At 34.9% G+C, this 22,774-nt stretch overlaps 1 long non-coding RNA gene across 2 annotated transcripts in view; it reads left to right on the top strand.

Annotated features, from left to right (window-relative positions):
• Nucleotides 1-22,774, top strand: part of LOC141411000 (uncharacterized) — a 483,550-nt gene that overhangs the window by 423,918 nt on the left and 36,858 nt on the right. The window contains exon 5 of one of the 2 annotated variants that reach the window (XR_012435849.1): nt 1,041-1,126. This is a non-coding gene — a long non-coding RNA (uncharacterized lncRNA). Of the gene's footprint in view, nt 1-1,040; nt 3,255-22,774 lie in introns of those variants that run through there. The other variant, XR_012435847.1, reaches the window with a different exon arrangement.

Here is a 22,774-nt window from a genome sequence, read left to right as displayed (position 1 = left end):
AGTTATTGTAAAGTCAGAAAAATAAATTCGTATAATTGGTCTGTATTATACTCATCTTTACACCAAAAAATATAAAATGAGTTTTTAAAAACTTGTTTATTTATATTTTTAAAATTATTTATATTTATAAACATATTTATTTATATTTTGCCCACAAAATCAAAAATACCTGGGCCTCAGGAAGGCACTGTCAGTTCCAGAGGGCCCGAGTGGACTATGCCTGTTCTCTTGAACTGTATGTTGTGGTTATTGGGCTTCTCAGCTTACACTAGGTCATCTGTCTCTGCATCACCAGAGATCCAAACCTCTCTATATTAAAGCATTCCTTCTGTCTTTGTTGATGAATATGGTATGCTTGCTTTCTGAATATTGTCTTTCAATTCTTGATCATTACACAGTATTTGTGCTGTCAACAATAAATCTTTGAAGTTAAACACAAGGGAAGTAAAGAAAAAGTCAGTGATATGTGCCTCATTCAGAAACCCATTTGTTTTTCCTTTTTTAATGAAATTCTTTGATACTGTCTTTGAAAGATTGAAACTTAGAAATAAAATTCAATAATCAAGGGAAATAATTGCAGAAATGAGATAGATTGGGACAATCTGAAACAGCAGGTAAATGTAATTCCAAATCTGATATTCCACAGGCTGACAAACTTGTGTTTTACTTCCCTAAGTTGTCTGAAAAGGATTGATGGAAAATAGCACAATTATAAAAAAAAAAAAAAACAAAAAAAACAGAATCATAGTGCCAACTGTTTCTATTTGCAAAGTGAGCCAAAAAAGATTTTTGATTGATTAAAAGAGTTTGGCTCCTCTTTACTCACAGCTGCAATGCTTAAGTAAAAACAAGTAATAAACTGAGGCTACTGAACACTCTTCTGAAGTATCGGTAACTACCTGGCCTTTTAAAAATCTCATTTGTCTAATTATTAGTATATGAATACCAGAATTAAGAAATGAGACTACATCTGTTAGAGGAATTTTCTAAAAATGTTTGCAGTGGACTGCCCAATGACAAAATGCCCTTTTTAATTCCAGGTTCACCAAAAGCCTGAGACTATGTTTTAAATCAAGGTTCTGGATGTTTGGGCAAGAAGATGACAGTATTCTGGAACTGCACTAAGGTAATGGAGCAAGTGATTGAAATAGTTGTTGAAAAACCAGTGCTCAGAACCAAAAACAGGGACAAGAAGGAAAGTCGTGGTCAAAAGTCCAAAGTATGTGCATGGGGACTGCAGATGGAGTCAACGGGAAGGCACACACTGAGTAAATGCAGGTTGCTGCGTGAGCCAATAGAGCCCACTAAAGGTCCCACAGAGCCTTGCATTTACCCTACTCTCTTTGCTTCTGCTCTTTTCTTCTTTCTTCCCTTTGTCTCTTTGAAAGACACAACTTGGTAAATAAGAGCATTGATCCCATACCATTTGTAACCTACATTTGGATACTCAGTGACTTTGTACAGTTACACAACTAGCATAGTCTTCCCATCATAGCTTCGTTTGTTAAATGGGCATGCTGAGAACACACACCTTATAGGTTTGTTTTGAAGGTTAAATTTGATATTTTATAAATTGCACAGAGCTTGACAGTAAAAATCTTAAACACTAGTTGTTTTCATTATTTTCATATTCATTGACATGGGAAAAGGGCACATTTACTTAACAAACAAATACTAATTTTTAAAATTTAAATTTACATGGAATAAACCTTGATTGTTTACCTACCTTAAATTCTCCATTCTGCCTTTTTTTGAACTTACTAAAATTTGCTAGGCATAAGGTACAAATTCCTCTGATTAATTTTACTAGCAAGTCCCAGTAAAATGATACATAATTTTGGAAAATAGTCATCATATCTCTCTGCCATCCACTTTGGTATATTTAAAATCTTTTCATTTTAACAACAGGTTATTTCAACAGTTGATTTCACAGAAACTGAGAGTCATTATAATAAATATCCCCAAATAGTCAAATTAATATCTATTGCCATTTAAAAAATACTACTTTCAGATAAACAACAAGCAGACTAACAACAACAGAAGTATTAAATTAAAAAAAATCTGCCATTGAAAAAAAGTCCCTCCAAACAACTCTAATTCTTCTACCAGGTCATCTATTTCTCTTATAATTCATTTTTATGTTCCTATTCATTGCAAACTGAAGAACTCTAAATATTGATGGGCATAAAATAAAATGCTTTGCTTTATTGCTTTCCTGCATATAAACAGAAGATAAGTGGGGAACTAATGTGCAGTTTGACTTTAAATACAATGAGCTTCAAATTAAAAAATACTATACTGGGTCAGAAAAGTTCCTGTATATTGTTTTCTTGCATTTAGGCAACACAACCATTTATTTCTACATCTGTAACTGCTATTGGATTTTATGTCAGCTTCATTCATCTCAGCGTTCTTTCTTGTGTATTGCTTTTATCTTTTTTCTCACAGTTGCTGGCATTGTAGGTCCTCAGGAAGAGTTGTGAAAGCATGAATTCTAACAATGCTTTTGATGATGTTATTTATTGAGAACTAACTTGGTCACACAGACCAAGAGCTGGAAATAGTTAAAGAATAAAACAGACCAAGGCCCTGTCCTCAGAGTGCCTCTGTTGGCATAATGAGAGAGTTGTTACATTTGAGATGCCAAGTGGCATTTACCAGGAGTGGGATTTGCAAGCTTATGGCAGAACTGCTCATGAAACTCTGAGTTCTTAAGCCCTGGGGTTGCCTCTTGAGTGGCAAAATAAATCCTGATTATACTCTTCCTCTTCACAAATAGAGTACTATGAATTGAAAAGTAGGAATGATAAAGAATTCAATTCACATGTCCAATGAGAAAATTTTTAATTTCAACAATTTTGGACAATAGGTGCATAATTAAGGGTTATGTATCAGAACAGATGTATTAATAGCTCCAGTTTTGAGGAAAAATAACTATATATGAAACTAAAAGCTCTGTGAGGATGATTTACATTGCACAGGCTGCCCTCAAAAATGAGTGTAGAAAAGAGGAGGGACAGAGAAAAGAATTAAAACTACTCTGTGCAATAATGTAAAAAATAGACTCAATTTGTGACCTCTGATAATAACTGTGGATTATGTGAACCTCGAGAGCATAGTTTTGTTCTTTATATGGTCTACCAGGGTGTTTGGAGTATGTATGTATGAATGAGTAGGAATGCACATGCATGTATTTTGCTTAAGAAATTACATGAATACAAGATATGCTCATCTCACACTGACTACCACAAGACTTGGACAAGACTGGACCTTGTAATATTCACTGTTCTTCAGAGAAATAAACAAACAGTAAAGAATCAATAGTGTGAGTAGTGTACACAAATATATTACTCCTGTATCTAGATAGATGATAGATAGATTGATAGATGTATGTGTGTGTGTGTGTGTGCATGTGTGTGTGTGTAAAGACAGATACAAAGATCTCAATATCTACTGCCAGCAAGCTGGAGACACAGAATATGTTCCAATCTTACTCTCAAGGTTTGGAAATAAGAACAGTCATATTCAGTTTGAAAATGAGCAAGCTTACAACCCAAGAAGTGTTGGTTTTTCCACCTGAGTTTAACAGCTAGAACAGGTTAATACTTCAGCTCAAGCAGTTAGGCAGAAAGCACTTACTCTTAAGGGTGATGAGGAATGAATATTATAAAAGTATATTATAGATATGTATCAAAATAGTTTAATGAAACCCACCAGAAGATTAAAAGTTGGATGGAAGAAGGGTGGTTAAGAAAAAGTGGTACAGATGGAGTGAGTTTGATCAGGACATTATATGCATGCTGTAAATATCACAATGAAATCCTTTGTACCATTAATTTATGTTAATAAAAATTTTTTTAAATAACTCCCTCTCTCTTCACTTTTTGGTTTTATCACATCTTTACTTGATGAGACTCACTCAGCTTAGGCAGGCTAATCTGCTTTTACTCACTCTACCAATTCAAATGTTAGCTCATCCAGAAACACCCTCACAATCACACCCTTATTAAGGTTTGAACAAATGTCTAGGCACACTGCTACCAAGTCAAGTTGACACACAAACTAACGATAGTGGATAAACTCTTGAGCTCTGTCCCCTGGGATTCTCAAATAAAATATTTCAGAAGCCATAATGTATTCTACAGATTCACTGAACTCCCTGGATTATTATTGTCAGAGTGAGGGCAGTGGTTGGGTTCCTAAAGAGATAGCCAAGTTTTATATACAAAAGGTACATTGCCTTTAAAGAAAGGATGTTTTCAATATACAGTCTCAATATAAGTCTTTCTCTCTCTCTCTCTCTCTTTTTTCATGCTCCCCACACATAACTGTCACAAGATTATGTAAAGAAGATATGTCAGTGCTCCCCCACCTCTTTCTGTCTCTCTCTGTTTCTCTGCTTGCATCTTTCTGTTTTCCACACTCATCACTTATCAGTCATAATGTGCAACAGAAAATTATGAGAGTGAGTTACAGGAATATGTGTGGTCTTCATGTATTGCATCTTGTACAGGTAGGGTAGTGGTCTGTATGTTCCTAAAGAGGGTATGGAAGTGATGACATGAATCAAGGCACAAGTAATTGATAAATTAAAGTGGGAAACCTGTCAGCACTATTGGAGCAGGTATAATCCAAAGCTTTTCTCCTCTAGAAATAAGAATAAAAAGGTATCTCAAAATAGGCTTGGATGAGCAATGCAAGTTGAGGTTAAAAGAGGTAGACATTTGAATTCATTTGCAAAGCCCCTTGCATTCGAGAAAAATAACATACTCAGCTCACTGTCACCATTGTTATTGACATCAAATGAATACTGTAGACAATAAATGTATCTATGTTTCTGGATTTACATCTATCTGCATGGTGGATGTGTTCTGAAAATATCCATATAAAAGATACTCTGTCCTTCTTTTTTGTTAAAATCATAGATTCTTATTGAGTTTTCTATTCTTCTGTGCAGCCCATCTCTTTGCATATTTTTCAGACCAAGGAACACTAAATAAATCTTTCTTGGAAAAATACACAAGGGTGCTGTGCTAGGGGCTATGTTATTTTACATCTACTCTGGGAACTTGCTCTTTTAAAGGAATTATGTTATCACTACCTTTGCAAAGAAAAATGAAAGTGTGTTATCAGGAATTATTTGCCTAATCTATTTTTCCTGAATATCTGGATATTTAAAACAGGCCTGAAGGAAAGAGTAATGAGCATTTTCTTCTGAGCACAAGACATACCTCATTCCAAATATACTTGGTTTTTAACCATGGTTTCCAGACTTTCATTTATCTTTACTTAAATTCAAGTATACAGCTGAAAGGAAAAGGTCATTTTATTTACCAAAAGCAAAATGTCAACAAATAAGCATTCCTTCTCCTGCCTCCTCAAATCAGTATGTACAAAACATTACACAATGCTCTAAAACCTTTTCCACAGAGATATTAAATGAAAGCATTAATCCATACAAAATATGTTAATTCCTGATGTACTTAGCCGACAGGAACAGAAAGGATAATGTGTCAGGAATTAAAACCCTGTATTCTAAAAAAATTCTTCCTATGTCTTAAGGAACAGGAATCCCTGGGAAAAATTGCAGTGATTCTGGAAGATCTGGCCTGGGAAATAAAACACTCAGGTTCTAATGGTAGCAGAGCTATTAAATACCTGTGCAACTATAGATGAATTGTCTTTAAACATGGTCTTCCTATTTTTCCCACATACAAATGTAGTAAAACTTGCCTTAAAAATAATTGCTGTGAAATGGTAGGCTATTGAAATCTTACAAAAGGTAAAATCTGCAAGCAGCAATAAAGAATTGAGTTTGTTAGTGATGATGATACAGTGCTTGTGTGTGTGTGTGTGTGTGTGTGTGTGTACTGTCTTAATGAAGGTGTCCCATATCACTACTGACACATCAGTATGTGTACACTGGGAAACTTCAGTGCATGCTCCTGCTCAGAAACTACTTTAAAAAACCCTATTATGAACTAGGACAAATGCTATGCAAGATCATGGTGAGCTGTTACTCTTCTAGTGTTGTAGACAGAATCCGTGTGTGACATTAAGAAATCAATGGGAAACTTGATTACATGTGGTCAGTGCCGTGATAGCAAATACCTGCTTAGGGATCACGTAAGAGACACATTCTGTTGTGACATCTGGGAAGAAATCTTTCAATAGAAGGGATTGGTTGTTTGGACTGATGGTTGCTGGTGTTGCTTGAAACCAGGATGCAATTTTTAGAGAAAACTTGATAATTGTTACCCTATTCCTCTGGATTTTATGAGAGAGGGTAACTAAATTTCTTTTATAATGTGACTCTTAAAATCCATTCTTAAGACCTTACATCACAAAGTAATCGTGTATGAAAAAAAGTGGAGGTCATGGAAAAGAAATAAGGTCAGGTAAAGATCACTCTAAATTTAGTGTAAATAGAATTCTAATGAAATAATTTTAATTCAAATAAGAATACTGACATAAAATCAGGCTCTGGTGATTCAGTATTGTAATTCTCCCTTGGGTGGTTGAGATCATGAGGATTGCTGTTTGATGGCAGCCTGGGCAAAAAAGTTCTACCTCAAAACAAAAAATCTGGGCGTGGAGATGAGCAGCTGTCATTCCAACAGAAAGTGAGACTCTATCTCCAAAATACCCAGAGCAAGGACTGGAGACATAGTTATAGGGTTCAAGCACCTGACTACCAAATACAAAAACCCCTGAGTTTAAACCCCAGTACTGCCAAAAAATAAACCACTGCATAGTTAAAAAAGTCATCCTAGAAACAAAGGAATGAACAACAACAACAACAAAAAAAAACCTCAGGAAAATATCAGATTTTACCTTAAAAAGAAAAGAGAAAAATTTTTGAGAAACAGGTTGAAGAAGAGCTGATGTTGCTGAATCCCACAGACAAGGTCAAAATGCCCACAAATCAGGAAGATGTCTCCCCAAATAGAACAGGTGGTGGATCTGAGCCACAGGAGGAGAATGGGCACGACATACAAGCTTTTTTCTTCCATTGCTTGCTGGGCTCAACTGATATTACACAAAAATTAATCGGCTGGGAAAAAAACACATTTGAACTATGACTTCCCCATTATGCTAACATCAGCCCCATATTTATCAAGCACATGGGGACTTATTTGCATCACAAAACTCCTATTTACTAAGAGGAGATTCTGGAGAGTTCTGTTTTAGGGCACATTATCTTACTTGCCACAGTTCCTGGCACAGTTTATGCCTTCATTAAATATGTGTTAACAAAGTTTCCCTGTGAATTCTTGTAAAATCCAGTAGTTTTTCTCCTGTATCATGCAGAGCAAACTGGTCAGCTACAACTGGGTTTCAGATCCCCTGTAACAGGGGCTTTAATTGTTTGTGCTCACAAATCCCTTTTTTTACTTATTGGGAAAATGTATAAATTACTTAATTTTAAGGACATAGTTTATGGGAAGTTGGAATCAAGTGCTAATTATTAAATATATACTGAATGCTCAATTGTGCTATTTCATTGAATTTTAAAAGCCAAACCATGGGCTAAATTTTATATTGTACAATGGAAATTATTGAAGCTGATGAAAGTAAGGTAATTTGCCCAAAGACTAAGTTAATATTTGTTAAAAATGGAACATAAATCCAGGACTGTCAGACACTGACATTTAAATTCTTTACCCCATTATACAAGTGCTAAGTGGTTGCAGTAAATGTCTTACTCACGTCAGTGTCAACTTTTCGTCTTATAGAAATTCATGTTTAGTCTAAAGTAACAAATATTATCTCTAGTTTGGTAAAGAGAAATGGTGTTGTTATAAACACTTCAATTTTGTAAATGTCACATTCATGGTTCCAGTTAAAACAGTCTCTGAGAAACAGCTGTATAGGGCCTTCTCTCTTAAAGGACTCTCTTCTACCTAATATTTGGCCCTACTCATAAATGGAAATGCCAAAACTTCTCACAGAAATTAAAAAAAAAAAAGGCTTACCGTGATCTTAAGAGCTTTAAGAAATGTTGAAGAGTATTTGAGTTCCTAGCTCACTAAGTATGTTTTTATGATCATCTTTAAAGTTTCTCTACTATTATTTTAGACACCAAGAATATATTCAAAACTTTCAATTCATTGCTTTGTTCAAGATGACTCTTAACTGGGAAGAATGTAAAGAAAATAACCTTACTTCTCTTGCACGTAAACAGAAAAGCAGCCTACCCACTGTGAGGTACTGTGGACTAAATGTTTATGTCCTCCCAGATTTACATATTGAAATCCTAACTACCATGGTAACAGTAGATATTGGAAGGGAGAGTAATTAGTTCATGAGGAGCAGAACCCTCATGAGTGGGATTAGCATCCTTTTAACCCAGGCCAGGGAGAGCTGGGTCATCTCTTCCAAAATGGAGGACACAGTGAAGGGCAGGAATCTCAGAACCAGGAGGCAGGCCTTTAGGAGACATGCAATCTCATGGTGCCAAGTGTCTGTGGACAGAGAGACCTACCTCAACATTTACATGTGAACTCCACTTTTGGACTCCTGATCGATAGGTGTTTGCACAATTAAAATCATAAAGAAGCTTGAACACACTTTTGCATAGTTTGCTTATTATTTTGTGCCACTTATTCCCATAAAAGCATGGTTTGCATATTGGAGGAGAGAGAGAAAAAAAGAGAGAGAGAGAAACAGAGAGAGAATAGCTCTGTCACTACAAGTAGGGCAATTGGCTGATAGTCTCAGAGACCACGGAAGAGACCAAAAGCAACAGTCACTTAAGAACAATCTAAATCTTTTGCTCTCAGACTCATGAGATAATTAAAAGTTTGCCATTTTGAGCTGATGATTTTTGGCATGATTACTAAAGAGCATTTACATAATGAACATGGTATATATTTATTAAAATTTCAATGAATTTTCAATATTAATTATGTTATGGAAAAAATGATATATTCTTCCACCTTATAGTCTATTTACTTTGACAAATATAAAATAAGGTGTGTCATACAGAATAGTTTTGCCATCCTACAGATCCTCTGCCTCACCTACTCATCACTCCTTCCCCTCCAACCCTTGACAACAACAGATCTTTTTACTGTGGTGATAGTTTTGCCTTTCACAGATGTCAGACAGTTGGAATCATAAAGTATATGATGTGCTCGGATTGGTTTCTTTTAGTTATAGGACTATGCATTTTTGTTTCCTCTGTGCATTTTCATGGTTTGATGGTTCATTTCTTTTTAGAGCTGAATAATACCACATTGTCAGGATTTACTGCAGTTTGTTGTTTATTCACCTACTGAAGAACATCTTGGTTGCTTCCAAGTTTTGGCAATTACGAATAAAGTTGCTATAAACATCTGTGTATAGGGTTTTGTGTAGCCATAAATTTTTAGCCCATTTAGCTAAATATCAACTAGCATGATTTCTGGATCCTATGGTCAAATTACATTTAATTTTGTAAGAAAAAAAAACTAGTCTAAAGTGGCTATACTTTTTACATTCTCCCAACAATGAATGTTCCTGTTATTGTTTTCTCATCAACATTTGCTGTTGTCAGTGTTTTGTTATGTTAAGTTTCATTTCTCTGATAACATATGAAGTATGCTTTGTTTGCCTATTTGCCATGAATATATCATTTTGTTGAGATATCTCTTGAAGTCTTTGCTCCATTTTTAATGGGATTGCTTGTTTTCTTATTGCTAAATTTTAAGTTTATATACTTTGTATAATGATCCTTTATCAGATATATCATTTTGATTTTTTCTCCCAGTCTGCTTCTTATTTACTCATTCACATGACTATCTATCTATCTATATCCTTATTTTTATTATTATTGTACTAGGGGTGCATTGTAACACTTATAAAATTTCTTACAATATATAATAGTTGAATTTACCCTCTCCATCATAATCCTTTATTCCTCCTCCCACCCACCACTCCTAGACACATGACACTATCTTTTACAGGGCAAAAGTGTTAATCTTATATAAGCCTGCCTTATCAATAATTGTTTCATGGGCACTGTCTTTAGTAGTGTGAATCCATATTCTTTAGTGTAGTTTCTCAGTCAAAAATTAAGTACAAAGCTGAAACAATAAGGATTAAGTGTGTCATCAAGTGATCTTTGGATGACAAAAAGAGAGCCAAAGAGGATTCAAAAGAAATGATAGACATAATTGCAGTAAATATTTGTTTACTATGTATTTAGTTTCTGAAACTATCCAAGATATTTACCTTTAATATTTGGTTTAGTTCCTGCTGCAATCATATGTGGATGATACAATTATTTTATGAACTAGGAAAACAGATGTTCATAGAGGTCATATATACATACCCATACATATATATCACCTAATATATATTCCAAGGTCATATAGCTGGTTAATGTTAGACTCAGAATTCATGCAGAAAGATCCAGGATTAAAATCCATAAGTACTACATAACACCAAGATTTTTATTTACTATGCTACTCCAAGTCAGATTCTAAGTAACAAATCAAATGTTCAGGCTCCCAATATGTGGATATAGCTATACATGTAGCACAAAAAGGTTACAGTTATTTCCCTACTTGAGGAAATGAGGCAAATGTACTCTTCAGTTTCTGGCTTAAAGCCCAAGTTGCTGGAGCCTCCCTCCTCTCATACTTTCTTATCATTTAATTATCAGCAGCCTCAGTTAATCATTAATTATGTACCATCAATTATGCTTGCATTATTGTTTCAAATAGATACAATATCTGATTGATTTGACTAAAATAACCCCCTTGTTTCGTTGTTAATTTGCATAAATTCACATGCAATGAGACATTGCACAGTGATTCATTAGGCATGGGAAACAGCAGCAACATCCAGAACACCAGGAGACTCAGTCTCACAAATTATCACCATTTTCATCAGGGAAGGGATTCCATTACAGCAGACTTTCCTCAGTCTGGAATTTGATGAAGAGTTTGCAAAGTTTCCACAGCCGTTGTAGGGAGATTATAAAGGGGAACACACAGTCATCACCACTGGCAAGACATCTGTCCTTCCAGTGATTGAAACTCTCTCTTGTGCTAGGCTAGTGGCTAGAAGGCAAGGCAATGTGTTTCCATGCTGGTGTCCTTATTGCAGGATGGCTGACTGAATGTGATCCCTGAGCACAGGGAGGTGTGTCTCTCACTTCCCCCACTGACAGTGTGAGATTTTGCTTGAAGGTGAATGAGGTGAACTCGCACATTTGTTTTAGGGCTGTTTCTCCCAGCTTCCTTATATGATAGTATTCTAAGTGCTAGAGATGTCGTTGGATTTACACATACTTGATCACTTTGAAGATTCACAATACTATGAAATTTATGGTGGTGTATTTTTAAATGTCACGAATTTGAAAAGTGAAGACAAAGTTACAATAGATTCTAAAGTCAATGGATTCAAATATCTTTTTCAGGTATCTCTGATCCCTATGAGTAATTATTTAACTAGCAACCAGATGATTTAAGAATTATCATTATTCATATTTAATAGGCACATAGTTTTCAAGAACATACTAAGTTATACTGTTCTGTAGCTAGAGGTGTTCTATTATTTAAGTCACTACCAGTCAAGAGTTGGTTTTATGCAAAATATGATTACACGATATGTTCTCTGGATTTTTTTTGAAATTTAATTTAATCTTTAATAGATAATATTATATATTTATAGGGTACAATGTGAGATTTAAATAGATATGTATACTGTAGAATAATCAAATCAGGCTCATTAGCATATCTACCATATCCATTATTTATAATATCTATGTGGTAAGAGCATATAAAATCTACTCTATTAGCAATTTTGAAACATATATTATTATTATTACCTATAGTCACCTGAAACTTTAATAACCATGGATATTCATAAGATGCTACTGTCTCCAAATAATTCCAAAGCTACAAGTAATATACAGGTAATATAGTATTCATTTCAAATACTATACTCAAATATTCAATTCTTGTAGTTCAAATACTATTATAATCCTCCTTTATAGATGTGAAAATTCAGAAACTTACCAAAAGTTATGAAAATCATAGGGTATTTAAATAAAAGAACTTCTATTTCTTGAGTCATTTTTTTCTTCTGCTAGTGCTTTCATTATATTTCCTTTTACTCTTTCTTTGATTTTAGATGACCAGTGTACTTATCATGGCTTTGACCTTTCCAGAATTATCAAGTAAGGTTATGTGTAGACTTGTATATACACTGTTACCATTAAGATAGTTTTCTATCAGCTTAAAGATTTATCATTTCTTTGTTGTGGGAACATTCAAAATACTCCCCTCTTACTCTTTAAAATATATAGTGCATTGAATACACGGAAACTATGAACAATTATCATGTGATAACAAAATTAAAATTATGAAAATATTTTCCTAGAAAGTCATTGCCTTATTCTAATTTACTTCTATCTAGTCTCATACTTTCTTTTTTCATTTTTAAAAATGTTATCAGAAAGATTCCTTGTGTTATTTCCATGCATATGTGTATTTCAACCCATATTTGTTCATCTTTACCAGATCTCTTTACTACTTCCTGGTCTCCTTCCACAGTGGCCTCTGCCCGTTTAAGATTACTATATTCTATAGTGAGCACATCAGCCACATTCAAGTGTTAGGTTTCCTTCCCTTTCCCTATCCCTGCAGTTTGCAGTCTCTCTTTAGTGTGTGACCCACGTCCAATAATATTACTGCATTTGTTTTAGGTCTATAATCCACAAATGAGGGAAAACATGAAATTTTTGGCCTCCTGAGCCTCACCATCTTTGCTTAAGAAGATGTTTTCCAGTTCCATCCATATGTTCAAGCTCTAGAAATTCGTTTGTGTATGTATATATTTCTTTATTCATTGATTTTTGGGGAATTTAGTTTTTTGACCTGCCTGTACATTCTGGTTATCAGTCCCTTGTCTGCTGTATAGATGGCAAAGATTTTTGTCCCATTCTGTGGTTGGACTCTTCAGTTTGTAGACCATTTCTTTTGTTGTGCAGAAGCGTTTTAATTTGATATAGTTCCATTTGTTAATTCTTTCTCTTAATTGTCTAGCCACTTGAGTTCTCCTGAGGAATTCCTTGCCTATGTCTACTGCTTCCAGTGTATTCCCTGCTCTTTCCTTTACTAGCTTCAAGGTTTCAAGTCTGATATTAAGGTCCTTAATCCACTTGTACAGGGTGACAAACATGGATCTAGTTTCAGTTTTCTCCAGGCAGATATCCAGTTTTAACAGCAACATTTATTGAAGAGACTGTCTTTTCTCCATCATATATTTTTGGCAACTTTGTTAAAAATTAGGTAGGCGTAATTGTGTGAATTCATATATGGGTCTTCTATTCTGTTCCATCGATCTTCATATCTGTTTCTGTACCAATATGTGCTGTTTTTATTGTATGGCTCTGTAGTATAGTTCGAAGTCAGGTATGTGGATACTTCCAGCATTATTCTTTAGGTTCAGTATTGCCTTGGGTATTCTTGGTCTTTTGTGTTTCTAAATGAACTTTAGGATTGATTTTTCAATCCTTGTGGATTGTGATGGCGATTGAATTGAACATGTAGATTGCTTTTGGTAGTATAGCATTTTTACTATGTTGATTTTGTCAATCAGTGAGCATGGGAGATCTTTCCACCTTCTGTAGTCTTCAACTCCTTTCTTCAGTGCTTTGCAGTTTTCCTTGTAGAGGTCATTCACATTGTTAAGTTTATTTCTAGGTATTTGATCTTTTTTTGAGGCTATTGTAAATGGAACTGTTTTCCTATATTCTTTCTCAATCTGTTCATTGTTTGTGTATATACAGTTGATTTTGTATCCTGCTACATTGCTAAAGGTATTTATGGTATGTAGGTTTTGGGGGTGGAGTTTTTCTGGTGTTTTAGGTATAAGACCATGTCATCTGCAAATAGGGATAGTTTGACTACTTCTTTACCTATTTGTATTCCTTTTATTTCTTCTTCCTGCCTTACTACTATGGTTAGAATTCCAAGAATATGTTGAATGAAAGTGGGAAGACTGGGCATTCTTGTCTCATTCTTGACTTGAATGGAAATGGTTTCAGTTTTTCTCCATTTAGTATGATGTTGGCTATAGCTTTGTCATATATAACTTTTATGTTGCGGTATAGTCTTCTATAACTTCTTTTATCAGAGCTTTTATCATGAAATAGTGTTTAATATTTTCAAAAGCTTTTCTGTATCTATTGAGATGACCACATGGTTTTGTCTTTGCTTCTGTTAATCTTCTGTATTACGATTTCCATATGTTGAACCATCCCTGCATCCCTGGGATGAAGCCAAATTGTTAGTGATGTGTAGTCATTCTGATATGTTGTTGGATTTTGTTTGCCATTATTGTATTGAGGATTTTTGCATTAATCTTCATTAAGGAGATTGGCCTGTACTTCTCTTTTTTGGATCTGTCCTTGTCTGTTTTTGGGATGAGTATAATACTGGCTTCATAAAATGAGTTAGGCAGTGTTCCTTTCCTTTCTATTTTATGAAAGCTTTTAAGAACTGTTGGTATTATTTCTTCTTTAAAGGTCTGGTAGAATTCAGTAGAGAATCTATCTGGTCCTGGACTTTTATTTTTTTGAGAGACTCTTTATTGCTGCTTCAACTTCACTGCATGTTATAGATGTGCTTAGGTGATTAATATCCTCTTGGTTCAATTTTGGATGGTCATGTGTATCTAGAAATTTGTCCAGTTCTTCCAGATTTTCCAATTTATTTGAAAATAAGTTTTCTAAGTAGTCCCTGGTGATTCCTTGGATTTACTTGGTGTTTGTTGTTACCTCCCCTTTTTCGTTTTTGATTTTACTAATTTGGGTTTTCCCTCCTCCTTTAAGTCAGATTTGACTAAGTGAAGTCTACTTTGTCTGATATAAGTGTTGCTACTCCTGCCTTTTTTCAGGGAACATTTTCTTGTTATATCATCTTCCAGCCTATCACCTTATGCCAGTGTTTATTTCTGTCAAAAAGGTGGGTCTCTTGTAGAAAACAAATTGTCAGATCTTATTTTTTCATCCAGTTTTCCAAACAATGTCTTTTGAAGGGGGAGTTGAGTCCATTAACATTCAGTGTTAATATTGATAAGTATGTGGTGATTCCTGCCATTTGGTTGTTTTTGTTATTTAAGAATCTAAGGGTGTGTAGCCAGTTCATTGCTACTCTCTGAGTGCTTGTCTTTACTACTTCTGAGATTTAACACCTCTGTCCTCATGTTGTTTTGTTTGTTTTCATCTTCTGCATGTAGAATTCCTTGCAGAATCTTCTGTGGTTGTAGCTTTGTGGTCATATATTGTTTTAATTTCTGTTTATCGTGGAAGTCTTTCATTTCTTAATCAAGTTTGAGTGATAGTTTTGCTGGGTAGAGTGTCCTAGGGCTGAAATTTTTTTCCTTCTGTGCTCAAAATACCTCACTCCATGCTCAAAATACCTCACTCCATGCCCTTCATGCCTTTAAGTTTTCTGTTGAGAAATCTGCTGTTATCTTGATGGCTTTACCTTTATATGTTATTTGTTTTTTCTCTCTTACAGCCTTCAGTATTCATTCTCTATCTCTGCTAGTTGATTTAATGATAATATGCCACAGAATTTCTATTTTGGTCAAGTCTGTTTGGTGTAGTGGAAGCTTCCTTACCTGAATGGGCAACTCTTTCTCGAGATTTGGAAAATTTTGTGCTATTATTTTATTGAATATATTACATATCCCTTTGGTTTGTACCTGTTATCCTTTTTTTATGCCTATGAGTCACAGGTTTGGACTTTTGATGGAATCACTGAATTCTTGTGGCTTTCTTTTGTAGCTCTTGAGTATTTTGTCTGAGTTCTTCTGTTTTTTCTTTAATATCTATTTTGTCTTCAAGCCTTGAGATTCTGTCTTCCTCTTGTTCTAGTCTGCTGGCCTGGCCTTCCACTGTATTTTTTATTTGATTTAAGGGACATTTTATTTCCAGGATTTCTGTTTGATTCTTTTTTTTCTGAGGTTTTTCCATATCTTTGTTCAACTCTTCTTTTATATCTTGTGCTATCTTCTTTATTCTATGTATCTCCTTTTTGTTGTATTCTCCTTTGTTTCAATTTGGAGTTTGCTGAAGTCCTCTATGAATTCATTTAATTGTTTCTATGTCTTCTCAAGACTTTTTATTTGTGGTGCCTTGATATTGCTTGAGTTTATCCAGTACATTCTGTTTAACCATCTCTTGTAGCTTATCCATGACTACCTCCATGAGCCCTTCCATGATTTCCTCTTTGAGAGGTTCTTGTGGATGTCACTGAGCTCATTGGTGATAGTTATCATCATCCTGTTAGGTCATGAACTAGGTATTCATTTTCTTCATTTTCCACTAATCTTTTTTTGAACTGTTGCTCTTTTGAGGGGTGGAATTTCCTTGCCTTTTTCTCCCCATGCTTCTAATTTGTGCTGTGCTTCTATGTGACTGATTGGCTAGGTGACAGTTTTATTTGCTTGTTTTCTTTCCCTTGATTTTTAATTTCTATTTTGTGACTAGCTTTGTCATTAGCTAGGTTGTTATTTCTTTCCCTGGGCTGGAAATGTAAATTAGCAGTAACATGTTAACAAGTTCAATCCCAGACCAGTTGTCTACATATGATATAGAGAACCCCTTGGTGATAATATCTATAAACTGTGGGAATTGGGGGCTAATGGTTGTTTGGATAGAGATAGATACTTGGATAATTTGAAAAGGTGAAGCTGAAAGGGGAGGATTGGGTAAGTTGGGGAAGAGGCGTGGGGGCTATGGAGTTTTAGGGTCCTTGTGGGTATTATGGTATAATTCAGTTATTGTGCTAGATGGTGCTTGTTCCAGGGATTTTAGAGGAATGGGGCTGTGTATGGTTGGTACAATAGGCTAATCAGTGGTGGTAAGTGTGGAGGAGGGAGGAGTAGCAGGGTGACAGGTAGGGGAAGTCAAGAAGGTGGAGGTGAAGTCAGGTAGAGATGGATGAGAAGGGGCAGGAATAATATTTTCTTGTAGTATAAGAAAAGGAGATAAAGTGAAGTAAGAACAGAGGTAAGAAAATAGTAAAATTAAAAATACTAAGAAAAAAGGGGGGGAGGGGAAGTACAAATAAAAAAAAACACCATCAACAAAAAGTATGGTCAGTCAGTTCAGAGAAAATTCTGGACTTATTCCTTTGGTGTACAGTCCAGGTATTGGGCCTTGTGACTGGGGGTTTCTTGGTGTTCCTATCTGTTCTCAAGGTTTTTGTTCTGGGCTATGTGGGGCTATGTGGCAAGAGTGGTGCCCCTATTGCTTGACAGCTTGGAGGGAGTTGGCTGGGAGGTTTTTTAGTCCTGTTTTCCTTGGTCTAATGGACCATCTGTTGCAAGTAGGAACTCTGAAGTGGTCTCACTAGACAGCCAGCTATGAGCAGTAGTTGACTCCTTCCGCTCACAGGGCAGGTTAATATTGGGGTCTGTGATAGCTCACTATTGATTTGCATAAGGTGGTCAGATCTGATGTTGTTTTTGCCAGGTGGCAGCTGAGTTGCTCCACAGTTGCAACTCTGGCTGGTCAGCTCTTCCCCTGACTAGGTGGGGCAGTTCAGTTTTGTGTACTGCCCAAACTCCCACAAGATTAGCTCAATGGTCTGCCATGCCCTGCTCTGGGAGTTGGCTTGTCACCCCACCCCCAGTCTCAGCACTTGTGACTCACCCCACTCTTGCTTGCAAAGTTCAGCTCTTTGCCCCACCCTTCTCCAGGTTGGTTCAGTGGTTCACTCCACCCCTGCTGTCAGTGGTAGATGACAATTCACTGTCTATGTTTTCAGTTTTGTTTGAGGGGAGTTCAATCTTCCCACTAGCAGCACTGGATTATGTTCCCTGGGGTTGAGGATGCATGTGGTGCATAGTACTCATCTGTTTGATTTGCAGATTTTTGCAGACACCTTTAAAACTTGGCAGGCAGGGAGAAATAGAGGGCCTTTTCTCAAGTCAGACACTCACTGGGTGTGAGTTTGGCCCAGAGGGGCATAGGTAGGTTTCCATGGGTTAGGGAGCCATTCTATCACAAGGTTCAGTTTTGTTTAATGCTCTATCTTCTACTTGATGCAAAAAAAACAAGAAAAGAAAGGAAAAAGTGAGAAACAACCAGGGGACTTTTCCCAGGGCAGAAAAGCCCTAGTGGCTGTGATGTGCTGGGATTTCCCTGGATGTCAGGTGCAATTAAAAGCTGTTGCAATGCTAGGAATATTTCTGTATAGCTATCCTCAACTCAACTAGCAAAAACGCTTTGTTTCCTTATTAGGCTTGTCTCTTTTCTTCAACAAAACTAGTGATAAAGGTAGAACACGACCTGCCTGAAACTGAGAGGGGAAAGAGGAAGAGGGTTGGGGAGGAGGGAAGGGGGGAGAAATAACCCAAACAATGTATGCACATGTGAATAAAATAATAATTTAAAAAAAAGCTGTTGTAAGGGTCAGTCCTTAAATTTTATGTGCATCTTGTGTTGGCTGTAATTTAGTTGGCTAAAAAGAATCAGAATTACCCAAATGTAGCTGCCATGTCTCAGAGCAGTTTCTGAAATTGTGGATCTCAGGAATTGTAATTCACTCTCCTTTCCACATCTTGGATCCTCTAGTAAAATGTTAATTATTTGAAAATGCCCAATATAAACAGAGAGAAAACATATATGAACTAAAATTGGGCTAAAAATTTGAATAAACTTCCTATTATAGAAAAATTACTGCAAAAATAACTGTTAAGTTGGAGTTCTCAAGAAAGTGAATATATTCTTCAAAGAAAAGAAGACTACTAGGAAATTTCCAGATGTACAAAGAAAAAATTTTCTATTTCCCTATAGCTTATTAATAAATACTTTAGTAGTATTTTTTCAATTTGATCATCACTCTACTCTTAGTCTTCTTATTCCGCCTACAGAAGATACTTTTCATGTCCATGATTATATGTTTTATTTCAAGTTTTTTTTACTAGCTATAGTTTATTATTTCTTGATATGTGATCATTTGCTATGTTCTACTACTTCATTTTATTCACAGTATTGTGAATAACTATATCTATATTTTCAAATAATGATAATATATTCCAAGCCAGAATACCAAAATGAATGGTGTGAAAATTCATCAATTAATAGGCTAAATGTAGCTAATCATATACTTTAAACTTACAGTCACCACACCCTTACAAGAAAAAAATAGAATACCTTTTTTCTCTTTACATTTTAGCAAAGACACAAAAATAGTCACAAAGTAAGTTGGTAATAGAATTCAGGCAACAAGAAATATTCCTAACACATAATATATCTTAAAAATGTATTTTCATCTGGAGTATGCAAAGAACAATGAAGATAAGCAAAACAACCTAGTTTAAAAAGTGCTTCTACTCTCATGATGAAAATAAAAATAAAATTGATGATACAAAATGTTGTCAGTGATATGGAGCACTTAGAATTTCCTTTAGTTAGTGGTAAGGAAATTCAGTTTGCCAATATTTTATTGAGGACTTTTTGCCTTTATGTTCATTAAGAGATTTGTCTGTGATTCTCTTTTTGTTGTGCCCTACCCAGTTTGGGAATCAATATAATATTGACTTCATAGAATGACCTTGGCAGTGTTCCTTCCTTTTCTATTTCATAGAAAAGTTTGAGGAGTGTGGGTATGGTAGATGTACTCTCTATGAAAGAATGAATATAGAATTTTTAAACTTGTTGAAACCACCATAAGAAGAGGGCTAAGGTAGAAATAAGGAAAACAGAGGAGATAAACCAGTTCAGTTTATAATACATATATACATAGAAATGTCACAAGGAAACAACTTGTATACCTATCTTAAACAAACAAAAATATCATTTGTTTCTTTCTTTTACAAAATCAGAGAACAGGAGGGTGGAACAGGTCCCTCCTGGGGGGGTTGGTACAGGTGGAGGGGGAAGGAGGTGGGGAAAGAGTGTGCAAGGATGAATATAGTGCAAATACTGTGTACACATATATGTAAATTGAAAGGTGAAAAGTACTCCAGGAATGGAGGGAGGGAAAGATAAGGGAGAATGGCATAGGGGGTGAATTGAAGTATGATATATTTGATATATTGTAAGAACTTTTCTAAATGCCACAATGTAAAAATAATTTAAAAAAAATTGAAAAGTGAATTCTCACAAAAACACAGAGTAATTTTCTTTTGACACTTTACAAATGAAAAATCTTTAGCTGTAAAGGCGTTGAAGTAATGTGCTTTGGATGTATAATCTTTGGTATACTTTTAAATAATAAAACAGTAATTGGAGTAGAAAGGTCTTGATTTGAAGCTTTTTCCTGCTTCCATGTTATAAATCCTTTCTGGCCAATTTTAAGTTACAAATGCGATCACTAAATGTAGCATGGAAAACAGTACTAAAACTAAGCTCCTCTGAACCACTGTATATTGCTAATATTACAGAGGGAATGCAAACATTGTCTATTGGATCCTATGTTCTCAGTCACTACACTAGACTTGACTAAGGGAGTGACAGAAAGTTTTAAGATAAATCAAAAAAACTATCATTTGACCTGAAAAATACTCAACAAATAAGGAACTCTAGTTGTTTTTTTGACTGAAAAGAATGATTCTCCTGTTCCAACTCTGCTCAGTTGATGATAAAACTATTCCCTTTTTTCAGTATCTTGTTTCTTTTTCTCTACAGAGGGAAGTTTTATCTTTTTTTAGGACTCACTCTCTTATACTTTCTTTTTCTCTAATCAGCATGGATGCTAACATTGGTTGTGTTACCCAACCAATGGCCTCAGAGGAACAGTTTACAGCTCCTTATTAAAGCTTCTGTTCTATATGGTTCCTCTATACATTGCTGTGGGATAGACCTCCACTGACCAGCAAGGATTATGACATTTATTTTAAGAAACATTTTGACACCATGAAGAATCACAAAATTGCTGGGCTTATTATCTGCCTTGTGATTAAAATGAGCAGTTCTACATTGAGGTACCATATTGATGGGTCTATTTGCCCAAGGACAAGAGAAGACCCTGGTTGTCTCTAGCTGATGATATTGTTTTAAAAAACGTTAGAGTCCCAAACAAATAACAAACATTTAGTTGCATAATTTTCTGCTCTTGGAAAAAATAGCTTTCTCTGCCTATCCAAGTAATTATTCATATAGTATGTGAATACTTATTCATATGCAATAGTGTCCTTGATAATACAGAGTTTCTTCAACTGTGAAGTAATATTTCTAATATATTGGCAAATAAATGCTTATTAACTAAAGTAAAAGGTTAATATTTTGTAATTTGGAGTATGAAAATTACTGATTAGTTAGCTTTCTATTATTGCAATTGAATGCCTGAGATAATTAACCAATGTGGAGAAAAAGCTTATTTCGAATACCAGTTTTGGGACTGCAATCAGATCACTCATTCTTTTGTGCCTATGATGAATGACAGGGAACAAAATCACTCACACATAAGCCAGAAAGTAAAGAGAGACAATCAGAAGTCAGGTCCCTCGATGACTTTTGAGGCACATCCCCAATGAGCTAAGGCTCATTTTGCTATATTTCCACAGTGCCTCCCTGCCCTTGGAACCAGTCATTAACATGTGGAAAATTGTAGAATTTTCAACATCCAAGCAATGTCAATGACCTTGTTTTAAAATAAAATAGATTTATTTCTTACTCTATTCATTTTTTGAAAAGTATATAATTTTTAAATCTCAAATATTTTAACTAATAGCAAAAATCTCCATATGAAGGCTGTGTTAGTATCACAAGTAGGCAAACTGTGCTATATTTTAGCTGAGTTTACTTCTTGGCTGTGATTATTTTAAGATAATAGAATGAGAAATGAAAGGGAGATTAGGTTTATAACACCTTCAAAAATATTTGAGTAGTAATGTGTTTTAAATATTTAATAGATATGAATTATCACTACACATTCTAAAATACTGTAATCACACATAAACTCCTTGTTCTCCTTATTTTAAATGTGTTCAGGGAAAGTTATTCAAACAAAAAATGGTATTCCCAGGAAGAAAATCATAGAATTATAGGATTCTTATGCTTACTATTTAGATTTAATAAGTAGCAGTTTTCATGAGAATGAAATGTTATTGTTATCATTTCAACATTCATTTGGTCTTTAAGTGCTGTCAATTTTCAAAACTATAGTGCTGAGTTTGCACTGGCTTCTGAAATAGCTTATACTTTGTGAAAATATGTTTAGTTTTCCTTACCACAAGAAGCAATTGTATTCTGAAATAAATATTAAATTTTTCTCAGCAATGTTAAAGTGAGAGCAACTTTTATTAATGTAGAATGCACTAAGTACATATTTATATATTGTCTCAAATGCAAAAGTGCTGCTTGATTTCTGTGTCATTGAGTTTAAAATATCATAACTGCAAAGATGGTGGCATTAGTTCAAATCATTTTTGCTCTTGTTATGAACTGGCTAATATTTTAAAAAATAGTTGATGTTGAAGAATTATCTGTCCTTTAATTTAGTTAATGCTGGTGAGGGCAAGGTCATTTTGTATAATATTGAAATTCACTGTGAAATTATATTCATTTGAGACTCAGATTGAATCACATCTCTGCTAGAAGCATTTATCTTATTAAACTTCTGAGACTCAAAGTTTTGAATAAACCTTAGAACTCATTATGTCATGCCTCTGCACCAGAATTTCACAAATGATTTTGCATACACCTTGCATAAGCACCTCATTTCAAAACCACCCATATAATCATACTCCTAAAGGATAAAACCCAGAGATCTAAATTTAAATTGACAGTCCAAATGATATTTTTCATTATAAAATTGTC

This window comes from Castor canadensis, chromosome 9 (genome assembly GCF_047511655.1).
Source record: "Castor canadensis chromosome 9, mCasCan1.hap1v2, whole genome shotgun sequence".
In the NCBI taxonomy this organism is placed as follows: Eukaryota; Metazoa; Chordata; class Mammalia; order Rodentia; family Castoridae; genus Castor; species Castor canadensis.
Note: the sequence above shows the minus strand (reverse complement) of the source record. Positions and strands in the feature narration are given on the sequence as shown.